This window comes from Lipophrys pholis, assembly GCF_963383615.2.
Source record: "Lipophrys pholis genome assembly, chromosome: 12".
Lineage (NCBI taxonomy): Eukaryota > Metazoa > Chordata > Actinopteri > Blenniiformes > Blenniidae > Lipophrys > Lipophrys pholis.
The window spans coordinates 23,996,381-24,015,232 of record NC_137641.1 but is presented as its reverse complement, the minus strand read 5'-3'; the positions used below and the strand labels follow the sequence as shown (position 1 = coordinate 24,015,232).

At 39.8% G+C, this 18,852-nt stretch overlaps 1 protein-coding gene across 1 annotated transcript in view; it reads left to right on the top strand.

Annotated features, from left to right (window-relative positions):
- Positions 1-296: 296 nt before the first annotated feature.
- Positions 297-18,852, top strand: part of brinp1 (bone morphogenetic protein/retinoic acid inducible neural-specific 1) — a 126,402-nt gene continuing 107,846 nt past the window's right edge. The window contains exon 1 of the mRNA XM_080477685.1: positions 297-697. The gene's annotated coding sequence lies outside the window, so the exon portion shown is untranslated. The remainder of the gene's footprint in view (positions 698-18,852) is intronic.

Sequence of the window (18,852 nt, the reverse complement as noted above, 5' to 3'; positions counted from 1 at the left end):
AATTTTCTGAACATCTGTCACGTCCATCAATCGGCACAGCTTATCTGTTCCTGGGTTCACGTGTCCCCTGCAGTTTAAGCACCTTAATTAGTAATGGCCGCAGCTCTCTCCGGCGGTCATCCAATGGGCTCCTCGCGGGGAGTATTTACCTATGAGCAGAGAAAAGTCACGACACTGCCTCTCTTATCCTCATCCACCCTCGGTTCCCTCGCCATCCGCCTGATACAGTCCAGACCCACCCCTTACTGTCTGCCATGACCGTCCTCTACAATACGCGACTGTATTCTTTGTACCTCCCCTTTCTCGCCCTCAGTCTGTGCATCCCAGCCTCCCTTCCTAGATATCCACCCCACACCTCTCCGCCCGCAAACGGCTCCTACGGTGCGAAAAAAGCGAGCGGAACAGTTTCAAACACGTCGACATAAATCTCCCTCCTAGAGCTCCTCTCTTTTCTCCTCTCCCTCCTGACGGACTTGGTTACTTTATTCCTCTGCGCGCCAATGCCCGAGAACACGCAGAAACGGAGGATTTTTTCCCCTTGAGCATGAAAAGGATTGCCAGATCATCCGCAATCCAACATCACCGACTGAGCCACCAGCATGAGCACTGGATACATATGCTCCAGCAGAAGTTGTTGGCCAGAGAACTAACAAATCTTGGACCACAGATACAGCGAAGAGGGGAGAGTCAGTTTTAGGTAAGTACGGCTGGACGGTCTTGGACCTCTCACATGAAATACAGGTATTGTATATAAATATATATATTTTCTAGTCTAACACTGACCACGAGGTACTGGTCTGGTAGGCAGGGCTATGTTGTGGCACAATTATGGCGATGTTGCGTGGTCAGCATGTTACTGGGGTGGCCGGTGGTGTCTCTTTTTTTTTTTTTTTTTCCTTGGGATTGAGGCATTTAAAAAAAAAATCTTTCTCACGGTAATGCTACCTTTAAATAATCACACAGTACAAGTCCTTACAAGCTCCGCCTGGTTGAATGTCGACGGAGCTATAAAATTTAATACCACGAGTCTTACAGTCTTATAAACGCACCTCTCCAAACATTACACAAATGAGTTATTCTCACAATTATGAGCGCTCGACTGCATTTCTCCCCCCCGCATGTTGTGATACAGCATCTTGCCGGGGTGATGCTGCAGAAGTGCGGACATAAACGAGCATGAAACATTGAGAGAGAAACAATGATCTCACTATTTGGGGTTGGCATATTACGCAGACCCGCCGCGGCTCTCAGTGATCGGCATTAGCAGGGGCAACGTTCAGAGCGAAGGTGTATTAGCAGGCCTGCGGATCACCGTGCTGTCGGCACCAATATTTGTATTCAGGCTAAATCCGCTTGCACTTCAGCTGTGGCTTTTTCTCATAATGTTTGAGCAGTGCGCTCCGGAAGCTGCCTCAGCCATTAACTTAAAGTGAGATATATCAGGGTCGGTCATGCTTCCTGCTATTGTTTATTATTATTACTGTTATTACGATGATTTTACATACAATTTTATGGATGCATTTTAACCCAGGATGATGTCGATCTTGTTCATGTGCGTCTTCACCTGTCCTGTGGCTCTGAGCTCATGACAGTGCGCGCACATGAAGGCAAGCACGAACATGCTTGTTGTGTTGCGCGCGTGTATGCGTGTGTGTCTGTGGTCTGCAAGTATGTGTGCGTGTGTCACCAGTGAGGCAAAGTTGCCGTTCCGTGTTCCCTCAAGTTGCTTTGATTGCTGTTCCACGGACTAACTGTGAGGGGAGCTCATGCTCTTTTACACTTGGTGTCATTATGTGGCTAAAGGGAAGATAACTGTGTATGATACTGATACCAACTCTATGAAATTAGAGGAGCAGCTTCTGTTTGAAATTGGTCTGGAACCATTTATCTGCAATTCCATGACTGCCACTGCAATTCTTGTTTTGTTCATCATTGTCTCTTCTTCTAGAAGCCTTCACTGCGCCATTTATTTAGCAGTGTTCAATGTACGCAGAAAAGAAGAAGAAAAACTTCAAACAGTCGCAATTAGCAAACTGAAGACACAAAGCATCAGCTCCATTTGAAATGATATGGAATTGGTCATAAATGTAATTAACCCAGCAAGATCTCAATCTTGCCAAAAGACTGAATATTCTAGCTGTTAAACAGGGAGCTGAAAATAGTCTGTGTGGTACACTACTGCAAATGATCCTGCATCCTGAATTCAAAGTTTAAATTAAGCCCTAATGTTTGAAATTAACATCGCATTACCAGAAAGTCAATTCAATCGGTGGTATTGTTCTTCTCGTTCTTCACATGTGCAGTGCAGAAAATTGCACTGGCAGCGGAAATTGTAGAAGAAAAGCCTTATTCAGGATGCTTCATTCAATCTGGTGGCCTTTTCAATGGCAAAATGTGGGCAACATGTAATCATTTTCAGAGGGAAAGCATTCTAAATCGCATTGCCAAAATGAAAATGCCAGCAGTGGCTTAAAGCTATATTTGTGTCGTGGCTTTAGATGACCCAATGTTGTTGATGCTTTCAAGGACTGAAAAGAGAACATTCAGCAGCTGAGGTCCTCTCTTCAGACCTTGGCAGTCCAACTCACTGACGGATTGTCTGCAGAGCTGTGATTCTCAAAAGACAAGGAAATAAACACCCGTAAGTGTAATTAGAAGGAACCGCTGAGATAATTCAGGCATTCACACTATGCAGAGAGCACTTCTTTATCGCCCTTGTGTATAGAAAACTAAATTATTTACAAACTGCCTTTGTGGTGGACAGAGAGCACTACTATCTTTGTGGTGGCAGAGCCCACCAGTCATCTTCTTCTCTTCTTCTCCATTTCTCTTTTTCTGTTGGCACTGCATTGTTTTTATGTGGGAGGTGGCTACAGCTGTAGTGGCCAGAAGGCTGCCTCCCAAGAGGTTTTGGGAAAAAAAATAAATAAAAAAAATCAGTTTTTATGACGAACAAACAACAGGGTCACATAATGACATGTGACAAATCTCAGAGAAATACTGGCGAGCTTACAATAGTTTTGGAAAGGCGGCCGATCGGTTGACCTCCGCTGGAGGCTGTCTGACCTTTGTGCTGCAGCTATCAGTCCCGCAAGGCCCCATGAAGTTGAATATGTATGGAGAGTGTGTTTTTTTTAAAGAGCAGTGCAAGGCCCAGAATCATTGCAAGCAATCAACCAGTTTGTCATAGTAATGAAGTAATGAAATTCATCCTTGGAAATTATTTGATGTTATTATATTTTTTTACAATGTCTTTTAGAGAAAACCTTTATTTTGAACATTTACATGAGGTGACATGTGAATCTCTGAACATAAAGTAAAGTGAAAAAAAAATAACCCACCCACAAACTTAATTGAAAATCAGTCTTGAAATATCTGGTTATTTCAGTAAGCCTCACCTAGTCTCTGTGAAGCTTCAAGAGAAGCTGAAAATACGCTCGCACATCACCACCCCAATGACAATTTTATTTTTATAAACTACTCGAGCATTCACTACAGACAATTCTTCAACTAAGCACTGTGACCTGTCTGTGCTCCCCTTCTATCTCATCCTTTCTTCACTCACAGCAGGCGAACACAGCGCAGGCAACACAGGCACCATTTTATGATACGATGAAGAATAAGATTGCACATCAAAAGTTAACAAGCAAACAGAAATTTAATATTTATTAGACAAATACATGCACCTTCAGGCCCTAAAAGTAAACCCTGTTGTGGTTTGCTTTTCCCGACTGCTGATGAAACTGAAGGTGGTGTTATGTAAAAACAAAAATTAAAAAATCATTAAATATTAAGCAGGTTTGCAGGAGCTGAAAATATGTTTTGTGGAGAAATTTTAATTTGGAAACATTTTATTTGATATTTTAGGTGTAGAGCCTGGTCCGAAAACAAACATCACCCCATGAGATCAACCCCTTACCAAAACTAGAATGGATGGCAGCGTCAGCATATAAAGTACAATATTTGCAGTGGTGACTAAATGTTTCTGAGTTAAATCACAGGAAAGAAAACTTTTGTTATACAGTTCATTTGGGGACGAGATCCTTCAAATGTGAAAAAGTGCCTTAAAAAAAAAAAAAACCTGGTTGACAACTTCGCACACCTCCTGAAAACTTTTTATCTTAACACTTTGTTGTTGCCAGGTAGGAGAAATGGGACAGAAACGGCAGGCTAAATTGAGCCTGCATAACCCAGACCCATGTGTCATTAAGCACTGCCAGCAAACTCAGTTATTACTCCCTAAAACATGATAACTCAGACAACACAGTAATAACTACAATAATTTATCTTGCCTGACACCTCGTTGGTCTTTGCTGGCTTGGTGACAGCTCTAGTTTTACATCTATTGGAATTCTTTTGCCCCATGTTACAGAGGGAAGCGAGATGTTTTGATTTGCAGAGGCCTGCACTGGCTGGCGATTATACATTGAACCTGTAACTTAATTTGCTGCACTGTAGCCTCCTGTGTTTCCTCCAGGAGTGTAATTTGATCTGCTCTCGTCTGGACATTGTGTCTGAGGTATTTTAAACAAAATGCAATCCTTCTCCGTAGTATCATATCTGCAGGTCCTGATTTGTATGGCGGGAAGGTGCGGCTATATCTGCTAATTGGCTATTTCATCGTGGAGTTTCTCTTCCTATCTTGACTCTTTTTGTTGAATTTACAGGTAGCCATAGTACAGCACAAAAACGAGCTTCAGATAGGGCTTGACCTTAGCATAACCTTTTCTAACTAACACAGGAGAAAAACGGCTTTAAAATCTGGACAGCGCAAAGAAATAGTCCACCACCCACTTCCACTTATCTTAACAAACATGTGTTAGGACTGTGAGAGGAAGTAAGATCACATTAACAATACCAAAGCAGGCACAGGGAGAATGAACAAAACCCCATGCAGAAACTTTTTGACATGTTTTAATCAAACTACTTTAATCGCTGTTACTCAGTACCTACCCCTTACAAAAGCTCCACAGCTTAAAGCTCTCATAAATTGGGCACTGTTTTCTTCATAATATTGACAGTTTGATTCTCATCCTTGTTTGTTTCTCTGCAGAATTGGCCAAGTTCTTTAGTGTGTATGAATGGATGACCAAAACTGATCATATATTGTGAACTGAGACTGCAGAGGCGGTAGAAATGCTCTATATAACTGAATTTTATTCACCATAGTTCATTACAATGTTAAAGGCGTGGTAGTGGTATTGAACCTGTGGAGAATTATCATTCATCTCTACTCGCTTGAGCTCCACATGGCAAACCTTCCACTTTACCGTTTGCATTCAGTCGTTGTGCTCTCAGTAATGCTGTTTCTAGATGAGGGGACGGCGTTCAGGGTGAAAAAACAGTGAGACACCCATTATACCTGTTCAGCACTTAAACTCAGAAATACTTTCCAGCTAACTCGTAAACACAGTAAAGAGTAAAACAAAATGAATGAATAAATAAATAGATTAATAAATAAAACTATATATTTCTTTCAAATGTGGAGGGAGACCACAGTGCAGGGCATTGGAATACGTTCTAATAAAAGCTCATAATTACTTAGGTGTCATCGGGAGCAAACACGGTAAAAATTAAACTAAGCACTTATATGTTATTATGACAAGATTATACAAAAACAACTTGTATACTTTTAATGTAAGTTTTTTTTTTTTTTTTGTTTGGTTTCATAAATTGCCTGGATGGTTTGGAACACCATTGCAATATTATGGGTTTCACCACCTTAAGATGGAATCTTTTGAAGCAGTTAGTTTAAAGTTGATAAGATTTTGTGGGACTTCAGCACAGCTTAAAAGACAGACTCGGAAACAATCAAATAAATCAGATATGATTGGCAATTAAATTACTTGATTAAAAAAAAAAAAAAGATTTTCAAGTACATAGAAGCCGCATGGCCCAACACCTCCATGAAATGTTTTGTTCTATGAAAAGTAATCATGAAAGTTTAACATCACTCAAAGAAACCCCAAAAAACCCTGAGATCTTTATCGCTATAACTCACAGGCAGCGTCATGCAGTTGACTCATGAATTTGTAATTCTAATTCTTTCACACAAACATGACATTTTTTTTTTTCCTTCTCCCGATGAGTCATTCATCTGTCAGTGTAAAGTAAGCCATATTTTAAAATGTGAACAATCATGGAAAGATATGATCTTTCAGAAAACTTTAATTGGGACTCTGACACAGAAGGTTTTAATCGGTTCTTGCTTTCATTGTACTGGCTAACAAGCACTCACTGCTGGAACATTTTAGGCAATTATTCACTAAAGAGAGAGAAACATTTGCTCAAGCATTTCAGAAAAGCTGAGATTTTTCAATATGAAGCCTGGATGGAGATGGTACCTCCTATTTTTTTTTATAACATTCAGCATGTCCTAGTTTTTTTTTTTATTTAATTTTTTTTTAAGGCAAACAATGGAGAAGTCATTTTGGGGAGAACCTCGAGTCGGAGCCTGACCCGTGGTGGATGTAATGCTGGTGATTCAATGCACTGTTGGCGGATGCCAGTGGCTCTCAGCATCAGTGACCTATATTTCAGCTCAGGGCGGCAGCAACCTACAGTGCAGCGAATGACTGATCATATTAGAATATTCAAATCACAGTGGAAAAAGTACTGTGTGGTGAAGGCAAATCTCTCATCCAGCTATGCAACAATAAATCAACAAAATAATTCCTCCCGTTCAGCTTTCATATTTAATCTTTTTGCATGGTATGATTGGATCCGCATGTGCAGAGTTGTTTTGTTCATTAGTTAGAATTTGAAGCTTCACCTGTAATCTAACTGTGAAATGAGTATGTACGCTGAAAAAACTGATTACATGCCGCTGCCACACATTGTGTGAATATACACATTTCTCTCAAACAGAATTTCCTTGACAATTGTGAATATGTAGCTTCAGCTAAAAGTAAAAATGCATTTGGATTCACATGCGTTTGAATTGATGCTATAGCAAATATAATTTACTATCTCCATTGCATTCCGTGTAAAGTCCTTGAAATCATACATATGATACTTCAAAACGGCATGTGTTTGCAGTTAAAGAGACAACCTTCTTGAGAGGAGTTGAGGCTGATAAATGGGTCAAAAGGACATTAGGTAACAGATCACTGTTGTTCCGTTTGAAACCAACATTTACTTCCTGTTCTCAAATCTTCAGAAGATAGTAGAAAACATTTAGTTAAAACTAACCCAGTCATGAGTACCTGAACTAAATTCATGCAGTCACAGTAAGGAACATGCAAGTCCCACACAGAAAGGTGTCAAACCTCTCGCTGAGAAGGAATATATATGAACAATTATATTAATATTAACAGCCAAAGCATTGTACAAAGTGGATGGAGTCAACTTAATGAAGTGAATTTTACAAAGTTGAGAGCTGGCCAGTGATATGGATTATCGTTCATTCTCATTCATTCAGTTTTGTCTGTTCCATTTTTATTATTTTTTTAAATTGCAATTACTACATCAAAAATAACCCTTTTAGGTCTTTGTTTAAATCTTATCTACTTCACTCCAAGCACATGGTGCAGTAAAGCAATAATAACTATGGTGATGTTTATCATTTATAGGGAAATAAACTGTATAGTAGGTATTTCAGGGTGAACGCATGGGTCAACGCAGGACACAAAAGATTGTGCTTTGTGTTTTTAAGCATCTTAGAGCATAATCAGTCACTCCAAAACCCCGTCCTTGGGTTTTAGTAGAATAACCGCGACAATAAAGCTTCTCTAATCTTAAGAAAGTATTATTTTTAGGCTTACCCAGTCATTTAAACCTACACAGCATTATCATTTTTTTTCTCAATCCCTGCCGTCAAACATGCAGATCACATGATTTGCTGTGGCCACTCCAGAAGGGAGCAGCTGAAATGCTCTCTCATTGTTCAGCAGCGATTTGTAACGGTTTTTGAAGGCACAAACACATGACGTTACCCCGCTGTTTGGAGCCTCAGATCAGAAAAATGCAACTGTGTGTCATTCCAGGGGATGTGAACTGACAACATTTTTTGTTGTTTTCGTTGGCCCACTGAACCCCAACAAATATGTGCAATGTGTGATTGTGCCACCACACTGAAAGGAATAAAATACTCCTTACTACTTAATACTTCTAAACATGCACATTATAAACACACATTTTTCTATTTTAAACACCCTTTAATCCCGAGCCATGCACTATCTTTTTTCTTTAGAAGTGAGGATATTGTGAGACTAAACTAGCGACAATCACCAGCCCAATGTGTGTGGTGGATGATCAGGGAAGAAACACTTTCCCTGCAGTGTGAAAAAAAGGGCCGTAAACCATGGCAGCATTGTGTTTCCTTTAAAATGCACAGATGATTATCACAGTCCTCCTCAACTACTCTGCTGCTGTAAAAGGCGTCGTGCTACTGACTCTAGAAGTAGCACATGAAATGACCTGATGCAGCACTTTCACAGAAGTACCAACCTATAGATTTTTTTATGTACCTGACCTTGCCTCTGCCTGTGTTCGCGTCTGTGTGTCTCTTGCACACGGAGCATCTTTCAAATGGCTGAGGTTGAAAAAAAATCTGCCGCAGACATCAGACGTGTATATTAATTAGAACTCCGACCGTAGGCCTTTTACGTGCAGTAATATCAGTCCCACATCTGCATTCTGTCACACGTGGCTTCAGAAACATTGACTGACTTGAGATTTATGCGTATTTGTGATCATTGGACATTGCCCTCAGGGTGTTTTGCTAAGGTAGATTGAGGAACATTGCATCTTCCACTGAACCTCTTGAATTTGAAACAGCTGAAGTGCTCTCATCAGTCATGCCATCAATATGTTCAAATTATTCAAAGTATAAATGACAATACATTTATAATGACCTGTCCTCTCAGTTTACATGGATTCTTGACTGTAGTTGGATTTATTTAATTTAATTATTTGGTATGGGTACTTGTATTTTAAAAGCAAATTCACACCTAAAGGCTATAATATTGTTCCCGGCGTTATTGAATATAAACTAGATTTGCCCCAGGATGATGAATATGATTAAACGCTAATAAATAAAATATATCATTTCCAAGGCCTCTGCATGGTGCATTTAATGCGTTGCTTTTAAATACTCTTTATGTTTTAGTAAATGTTTTATGAATTCTTCATTTATATTTATATTTGAACTGAACCGAAGGGTGTGCATCGGCACAATATAAACACTGCATCAAAATGCATGCATTCCAAAGCAACAAGTTTTGGCTTTCTAGTTTAAAGCAAATTTTTTGGAATATATAGAGGATTAGCTGCAAGGCATCGGTATGTGATTCAGCTTCAACTTCCCTCAAAGTTGCACTCTAAAGAGTCACTTTCACAGTCACCCCAGAATGTTTCTAATAAGCTACAAATCTGGAGATGAGATGAGACGTCCTCTGTAGATGACTTGTGTCCCATGCTTGACTCCCACTAATGGTCTGCATTACATGTAAAAGCCCCCTCCTTCACTTGGTTTCCTGACTGCTTCTTGACTGCTCACTTTCCAAAAGAGGGAAAGATACCTCTTAATTTATGTATTTTGTACAAGAAGCGTATATTTTTTTTAAACTACTTCTCTCTGATTTGATTGAGTGAATTGGGATTAAACATATCATAAAAGTATGAACTATAACTGAACCCTGCCAAATCCCACATGTGGTGTCTGAAGCTGAAGCAAGAATGTTAACAGAGGAAGAGTGAAACAGATAGAGCTGTATTTTTTAGCCATGACAGTGTCTCCAGGAATCTGTTGAAAAATGATCTGTTGATGATCTATACTGACACTGATGACTGTATTATAAAACACATAAATGTTTCAGTCCCATTCATTTTCTAATAAAAAAGGATGGCTGCTCAGATGGCTGCTCAGTCTGGAGTTGTTGGAGAAAAAAAAAAGCCTTTTCTGTGAAAATGTTCATTTTTATTTTAAGGCATTTGGGCCAGAAATATTATTTCCACTCACAAAGGGTACCAGCTGTTATTAAGTCTTTGTTATAATCCCAAATGCTGAAGAACAATCCTACAGTACTCATGGTTTGCAGGGAAAAGGGTGAGGTTATATGTCACTGTGGTTTCTGGAAAAGAGGATCAAACGTTCCATCTATCAGAACAGAAAGAAAAGCTTTCGAGACCAATGCAGATGCTGATTGAAATTAATTAGCATCTCAGTAGTCCCTAATTTAAACCACCAGCCTGAGTACTTTCTGGATTTCTTTCTGACTAGAACTGTTCTTAACGCAAATGTCACAGGTTTATGCTCAGTGAGGGCTGCTGCTCTTTTCACTGTCATATACTCCCAAGATTCATTACTCAGTTTTTTTCCCCACATGGCACAAAATCAATAGCAATGAAGAGGGTCAGTGCAAGAACGAGAGTCATCCTTTAAAATACTTATGCACTTTTTGCGCACACTCACAGCAAAGAAGTTGCTTTTCAAAAAAAATCAAAAGGACCAAAAAGAAATGTAAAATCAAAGTTAACATATTACCTGCTGCTTCAATAAATTTTATCGAAACGTTGTTTTCTGACTTACAAATCACCATAGATTAGGGTTAACTGCTTAATATATGCTGTGCATTAGTAGCTTGGATTGCTCTGGTGCAGTGATTCATGTTGTCAGCAATGATTGTGTTTCTCATGTAGGTGGGATCAAAAATAGAGGTGTCATCCATTTATTTAGCTTCCTGACCAAAGACAAAAATACACCATATATTAGTGAGAAGTTGTTATGTTTGTTGTTGTGAGTTGAGTCACATAGGACATTTTAAACTCAACACATTTATTTTGTTCTAAAAACTGTCAAGTCGAGTGGTTGCACATTTTGCATGGACGACAAATAAAGTCCCACTAATTGAGCAAGCAATGCAACTACATCCCCTTTGCCCTTTTGGAAATGAAAGCAATGAGTATGTTATGGGTTGAATAGCTGAATTGTCATGACTCCTCTATACGTAAGCGACATTTCCTCAGCACAATTTTGCACACAATATCCACCGAGGCACTGTCTGGCATAAATACATACCAATCCATTGTTTCATAGGAACACTGTGTGTGTTAGTAAAGCCCAGAGGTCCCATTCCCACCTGGGTCTTTGACTCGACTAAAAATTTAAATTCTTCCATCAAACAGGATTGCACCAAAACGATTTCAGGGCTGAAGAGATTTTCATGCACCGCTGGTCTCAGTCCACATTGGTTTCCACCAATGCTTCGGGGATTGCTAATAAACAATGGCCACTTGGCAACCTCTCGTGATTGCATGGTGGAGGAAGGAGACCTGGCCAGCTGGCCATCATTTACCTCCGGTGCCAGCTGCTGTCCCTTACATTGCACATGTGTAGTGTTCAGAAGTGGGGGCCACTCTCACTCTCTCTGCTGTGCATTCATCATCCGCTGTTGGCCATTACCCCGCAAGAGATTGAATGTTGTGCTGTATACCAGGGTACCTGTGCCTGGGAGAGAGTGAGGTATAGTATAGTTCGGCTGGTGCCATGTGCTCCGGCTTCAGCTGTTTTATGTGAGTCTAGTACTGCGAGTCCCACTTCAAAGAGGAGACGATTGGAGGGTGAATAAAAGCTCCAAGTCAGTCAATTGGCCTTGAATTGCCAGAACTTAACTGCAATATCAGCAGTGCAAAAAAAGTGGCTGGCGTGGTCAACTTTTTTCTTTTTTTTTTTTCTCTCAGTTTAACTTGCTCAGCCCTTCACATTGACACCAGGGCCAGGTGGACAGGGAGGAAGTGGAAGGAGAGGAGGCAGTGTGCTCGATTTATCAGTAATTATGGAGTGCTATTTTCTCTGTCTCCCATCTATGTCTGCCCTGGGAAGCAGTAGCCATTCTTTAATCTTGACACCCAGTGATCATGTAACACCAGGAAGTGCCTATTAGAGCAGGAGAAAAATTGGAGGGGGCCTCTCTCCTGATCCTCTTTTAAGGGAATTGGGGTGACGGAAATGGGGGGTGTGGGGGGATACACGAGGTGGGGCTTGACAGGAAATGGAGACTGAAGTGCTGAGGACAATTATGGAACTGTTTTTCAAAACTCCAGAGGTTTAGTGCAGAACCGGGGTTAACAGGGGGAAACTTAGAAACCCTTTTTTTTTTTTTTCTCTTTTCTGGTATGTGAAGAAAAAAAAAAAGACTTGCCAAAGGACGAATGAATAATTAGATTTTTGAGTTGAACTAAAACAAGTGTAATAATGTGAAATCCAGCTGTAAAACAGAACAGGTCTTTATTCCGTTCCCTCTGGGCTTGCGTTGCACTGAGTCAAGACAATGTCGGTAGTAATTATTCTTTGCTTTGGAATGAGTGGGTATTAGACAGCATAAATCAGGTGATGGGAGAAACGGCTTTTGATTTGACTTCAAGTCTGCATCAGGCAGCGAAAACGGTCCAAACGCATCAATACAGCAAAGTCTGATTTTAAATTCAGACCCAAAAGACAAGCAGATACAGTTCATTCGTTCATATTTGTTATTCAAAAGTTGGATACTTCCACCGAGCCAAGGCATAAGCAGGAAACGATACATTAAAATCTTCCAAATTTGATTATTTCTGAAATACTCCAGGGGGTGATATGCCTGCTGCTTTTCGTCAAATTGCAGAGGCATTGGAAAATACACATTGATTGGGTCTCTTAACATGAATAATTAGTTTTCTCAATTGAGTGCAGTGTCGCCAGCACTGTGCCAATCTGGCACCGCACTCCATTAACAGTCCTCTCCCAATTTTGGAGTAACATGAAATCACTAAGTGCCAAGACTTTTCTTGATTGGTATTGGGGAAAGAAAAAAAAAAGTTTCTTTTCTGGAGACAGAGAGAACAGACATATGATAGTGTAAGTGTTTCAACTATGAATAATCACAGAATCACAGAACAGTGCACAGTGGGCCTATTTGTTACGCTGAAATGCAATTTTTGCACAAAACCCCTACAAAATCCGACAAGCATGCCCGAGCCAGACGGGGAAATGATTTGTGTTTCAGTCAGATTTGCGTTTGAATGAAACTGCTGACGCTGGCGCTGACTGGGAGAAGACGCTCGGTGTGCACTGTAAATACAGAAGCATCTCATACATGATTTAATCAGCCACTTTAAATAGTGATTTATTGTGAACATGCTCCTTTATGTTAACGCTCTCAACAGCTGAATTATGAATGTAATGCCACAGTGATGCGAGTATTTGGCGTCATTGTGATGGTGAACCTAAATCGTTTACAACACGTCGTCAAACTAAAACCACTGAATGAGGCTGTTCCCCAAAATGACACATCCAAGTATTTTTCTTAGCACATTTTGGAGAATGTGACTGATTGATGTATTGAATTTGTATCATCATGTGCAACAGTGATCAAATTGTGACACTTGAAGTTTGGTTGGGTTCAGGCATCAAATAAATTCAAATAGGCCGAGCTCAGCTGAGGAGGAGAGATAACATTTAATGAATGGAGCAGGGAAGAATTTAGCGATCTGACTTTGGTGATGAGACGCAGGATTATCGAGATGACCCAATTGAACATGTGAGCAGCTAGGACCCCCCGCCGGTGACTGGATCCGGGTTGGAGAGGAGCAGAGTGGAAAATGGTCTCAAATAAAAGAACTCGCTGTGTGGGAGACCCGATTGATGAGGTGGTGAGAGAACAGAAGAGGGGTTGTGTGTGATCAGTGATTGGCAGAATGACAGATTAAGGTAAAACCTGAGAAAGAATGCACAGATCAGATTGGCTCATGAGGAAGAGTCATAAAGATCAAATAGGACAGAAGTAGTGATAACATTCTGAGTTCTTCTCTGCATGCATAGGTTTTCTCTGGGTGGGTTTGACATGAATTGCTGACTTTAGAATTGCTTTTACCTGTGTGTGGGATTGTCTGTCTCTGTGTATTCTCAGTGACGGACTGTTGACCTTTCCAGGGTGTGTAATCTGCCGTCACACATATTCAGTTGGGATCACCTCCAGCTCCCTGTAACCCTGCAGTGAGTAAAGCAGTATGGAAAAGGAATTTTCCCTCTTTCATACTCTAGATCACCTAAATTCTTCTGGCACACTACAGCTTGGAAATGTTGTAGGCCTTTTTTCTATTCATGCACACATTTCAGCAGTTGGCCACAAAATTAAAAACTCCACCCTAATATTGTTTTGGTCAAATACAGTTCTTTAAGATCGAGCCATGGCCTCTACAAAACCTCAGTATATGTACTGTGGCATCAAACACTAAAGCATTAGCTGCAGATTCTTTAGGTCTTGGAGGAATTGAGGTTGGATTTTCTTTTTTCTCTACATGTTCAATAAGACTTAGATCTGGAGAATCGAGACCCATTTTCTTTAAACCATTCCAAAATAGTCTGATGAAAACAGTACTTTCTCTAGTTTGTCCATTTCCACCATTGGTCACATCAGATGTGCTTTTTATGAGAATATGTTTAGTATAGTACAAAAATATTGTACATTTTCATTGTACTTTATTGATCTTGTTCATTCATGTTGTTTTCCTCCTCAGTTCATTGAGGTCCAAACAAAAGCAAATGCACAATGTCAAACGACACACGTTCACATAACTTCACCAAAGGCCCCAGAGTTGCTTTGCTGATGGAGCAATTGTTGTTTGTTTTAATGATGGAGAGGCCAGTCCAGGTGAAGCCAGCCTGAGCAGTATCCTCACTGATGCTTTTGTGGACTCAGCACACTGACAAGACACCAATGTAGGGCAGAGCAGAGGCAACGCGGCGCATTAAAGTCACAGGGGTGAAGCACAAAGGAAAAAAGTGCAATGGTAGTAATAGCCTTTGGGTGGATTGGTTGCATTGTAGGCTGAAGGACTTTTGAAAACGGATAACATTTAAAGGAGAAATATGGTGTAGCCTGAGCGTTTGTATTCTGTCAATGTATCACTGAGTTTAGAGGAGATTCCACGAAATGAGCCTTGACTTTGATTCTCAGTTCCAATGTTCTTTTGTTCAAATGGTTCATCATCGCGGTCTTTTATCATTGTAATGTGGCTTAGAAAAAGTTGAATTAAAAAAGAAAAAGAGCTTCTTCGTTTTTAATTCTTTCACCTCCAGGCTACTCCTCCATTCATTACTCCTTCAAAACCACGCCTCTCAGCTGCCATAATTTCATTTCCACCTCCCTCCATTACCCTATCAGTTCAAAATTCAAGAAACAGCCTCCTCTCAGTCCATCGCCCAATCAAGTGAGCCTAAAACTCACTCCTTCTCTCTTATCCACATGGGAGCTAATCACTAATCAGTGCTCTCTTGATTAGCCATTTCAACTGTGAGGTCATTGCTTTCTAGTGCCTACTGTGGCCTCTTTGCCACTTTACCAAAATCAATTTTGTTACCCCTGTCCCGCACTGACACACACACACACACACACACACACACACACTGTAAAACAACGTAACCAGAGCTCAGCCACACGCTGAGAACAAGAGTAAAGATTGTTCTTTTACTTATTAATCTAAGATTAATTTCCCTAAACAGCAAAACATGACTATGATCTTATCAGTTTTTCAATCAAGCCGTGTGTCCTTCATCTGGGATGACCACACTGTGAATACTTAAGATACTGTCGAGGCACTAATAACGCACTTTTGGCAACACAAACAACACCTCTGGACTCTACACAATACACAGATTAGCAATTAAATCAGACTAATACAACACCTAGCCATTTAAATACCATTTTGTAAAAAAACAAAAACCCAAATTAACTTTGTCAGGAAAAAAACACAAGGAAAAATAACCTTTTAGAGTAAAATTGCCAGGAGAGTTTTTTGATATATTTTATTTAAAAAACAACTGCTTTGCAAGGCACTCGAAAGCAATGCAGTGTTTCATTGGTTACCAAACTCAGAATTATGTCACAGAACAAGATGGAAAATTATATGATCACCTCAAGGAAATCTTTTCATGTACAAAGGTTTTATGAATATAAAACTAGAATATATTGGTTTTTTTAACATAAAAAAACTTCCTCTCAACAGGCAACATTAGGGTGAAGCTGAATGGAAAAATAAATACTGCTCATAACATTTCACCCTACATGTAATCTTTTGGAAATCTTGACTGAGTCCTCAACGTTCAAACTCCGTATCTTTATTTTAAGGTGGTTGTTACACAACTTCTCCAAGAGTTTACTTTTCTGTTTATTCTTCAGATGAGTTTAGAAGTTGTAAGATCTGCTTACAGATGCGTTATTGACCCCTACTGGATGGGAGGCTCAGTAAATGCCACTGAAACATTTTTTTAGTAGTAAAAACATCTATCCAAACCTTTGAACGGTGTATAAAATGCATCCTTAGTTCTCTGCATGTACACAAATTCAAGTGTTTCCTGTCGCCATGCCCTGAAGGAATGAGTGAGCAGAGTTAGGGGAAAAATACCAGTACAAACCTCACATGAATCGTTTGTTTACACATCCACTGAACATATTGGGTTTCTGATAATGACCGGGTACAGCAGCAGAGTTACCCCTGCTGGAATTTCATTCAGGATATTGTCCCTGTGGTGGCTGCAGTTGGAGGAAGCTATTTCCTTTTAAGCTTCCTCTTCTGAGTGAAATGTGGATGAAATTGCAGCTCCAGATACTGGATTTGAAAAAGAGAAACAAACACCATACTAAACATGTACAACAAATACTTTTGTTACATTCTTATATCTTATATATGCTGCAACTGTATTCAGATAGTTTTGACCCAAGTGTGTAAGTGCAGCATAAAATATTTTATTATTGTTATTAATGACAGTGTTTTCATTTAATTGAAATATTCTGGAGCCTGAAATTATATCCACAATAGGAAGGACAATGGGTTCCAGTGCTCATTCGTCACAATTTCTTACACTGATTCTTTTCACCTTTTTTTACATGAAGGGTGATGTGTCTTGAGCATTTTTATGCAACCATGTCATTTTTCGCCAAATACTACAGGGAATCTTTGAATTCTACATTACAGCCATAATTTAATTAACGTTTGAAATACAGTAAGTGCTTTGTACCCCTGGGAAAATGAGGATTACCTATACCTAAACCGCCTCATTAAAATTTAAATTGTTAAGAGGCATTCCGTCTTTTTCAAACATAAGCATTTGAAGAAGACCTTCGAAAATCGTCCTTCTGTGGCTCCAAGTGTTAGTCTTGAAAAAGAAAAAAAAAAAAATGGTTTGTGAATTATTCAGCAGTTAAAGAAAAGTTGTTACAATGGCAATCATACATTGAAGTTTCACTTGAATAAGTCATACCTTGAATTTATGTCTAAATACATGCATTTCAACTGGCAGGAAGGAAAGTAATGAGTCCAAGGAAAATTTAGAGGATGGCAAATGTAAAAGTTAGCCTTGTGGCGAAACTCTGAGCGATGGCATGAAAAGAGGACAGCTTAAGGGAGGAATACAGCGACAGTGGAAGAATTTCAAAGGCAAGAGGTCAAGAGCACTCTATTTTCAAACTTAACGTGGGGAATAGGTGCACGTTGGCTGCAATAACCCATATCAAGGACATGTTTTTGCAAACGATAACCTCCCAGTAGAGGAGACAAAATGTGGTGCAGAAAAGAAAAGCTTCACTCAGCAGAAATTTCACAATCCTTTTAGTCATATCAGGCCTGAAAATGTCTGCTCAGGATGCCTTTGCGCAAGTGGATCTGTGTACCAGTATAACTGTGTGCTTGCATGCTATCCAGCGAGTGTCTATGACAGAGCATCACCCCAAAGCTATGCCCTTTTCTATGTACATCAGCCGAAGGATATGATGGAGTAAACTCTGTTTGAAATATATGAAAATCAAGTAAAGGTGTTGGCATCCAACTTGGAATTAGAAATATCAGGATATCCTCAATCAATAAAAAATACATTTCCACCTTTCCTATTGTCTTGCTTTATTTGAATCTGCAATTATGCTATTGTAAATTCTCTAAGCAAATTTAAGTATATTCAGCTTTTTAAGGAAATTGTCATTTTCCCTGTGGAAAATATGACCTGGGCTGAACAGTTCTTGATTTAGTTTGTCCGTACAAAAACTGTACAGTATATGGTATCTCTCTTGACATGTGATAATAAAATTCAGTGGACGCAGGTTGAGTTCATTTTTCCTGTGTTGAAGATTGAGCTGCGCGCTGCACAACACATCTCTTTTGATAATCGTGCACTGCACTGACACAAAGCATACATAATACAGAACAGTTTAGCTTCGCAATGCTTAATCTGCAATGAATTGAGATGGGAGAACTTTTTTTTTTCACCATCTGGTCTGTGTCTCTGCAGATTTTGCTGATTTATGGAACACACTGAGCCTGTGCTTGCTCCTCTGCTTTCCTTCCATTTCACAAATATATGGCTTCGAATTAGAAACAATGGGCTCTGTGACCGTCGCCTTAACACTCCATTTTTTCCCGTTTCCAAAGAACAAGGCGGCTAGTCAGAAAGGGGACACTTGCCAAAGTCTCGTGATTAGCAATTCATCAAAGGGTGAAATAGAAAGCGAACATCAAATTGGGGAGAAAACGAGGTCAGTAAATTCAGAAATGGCATTGCTTCAGAGTGCAGGGAGCTAATGGGGATTGGAAAAGCAAACAAAAATAACCCACTGCAGCTGGACAAAACCTCTCTACACATAATGCCAGTGCACTGGTCTCCTGAGAGGACAGCAGCTGTTATATATTTCTGTCAGTGAAAGCCTCCACATAAAAAAAAAAAGTGCAAAAGTGGATGGTTGTTGTGGAAAGGTTAGGTGAAGCTGTTTTAACTCTTAGAGATTTGCTGGCGAAACATTTATTTCCTTTTTTTTTTTCATCTTGCAGACTTGATATATACACATCTGCCGGCAGAAAATGACGGTCGTTAGGAGTCCATGTAGG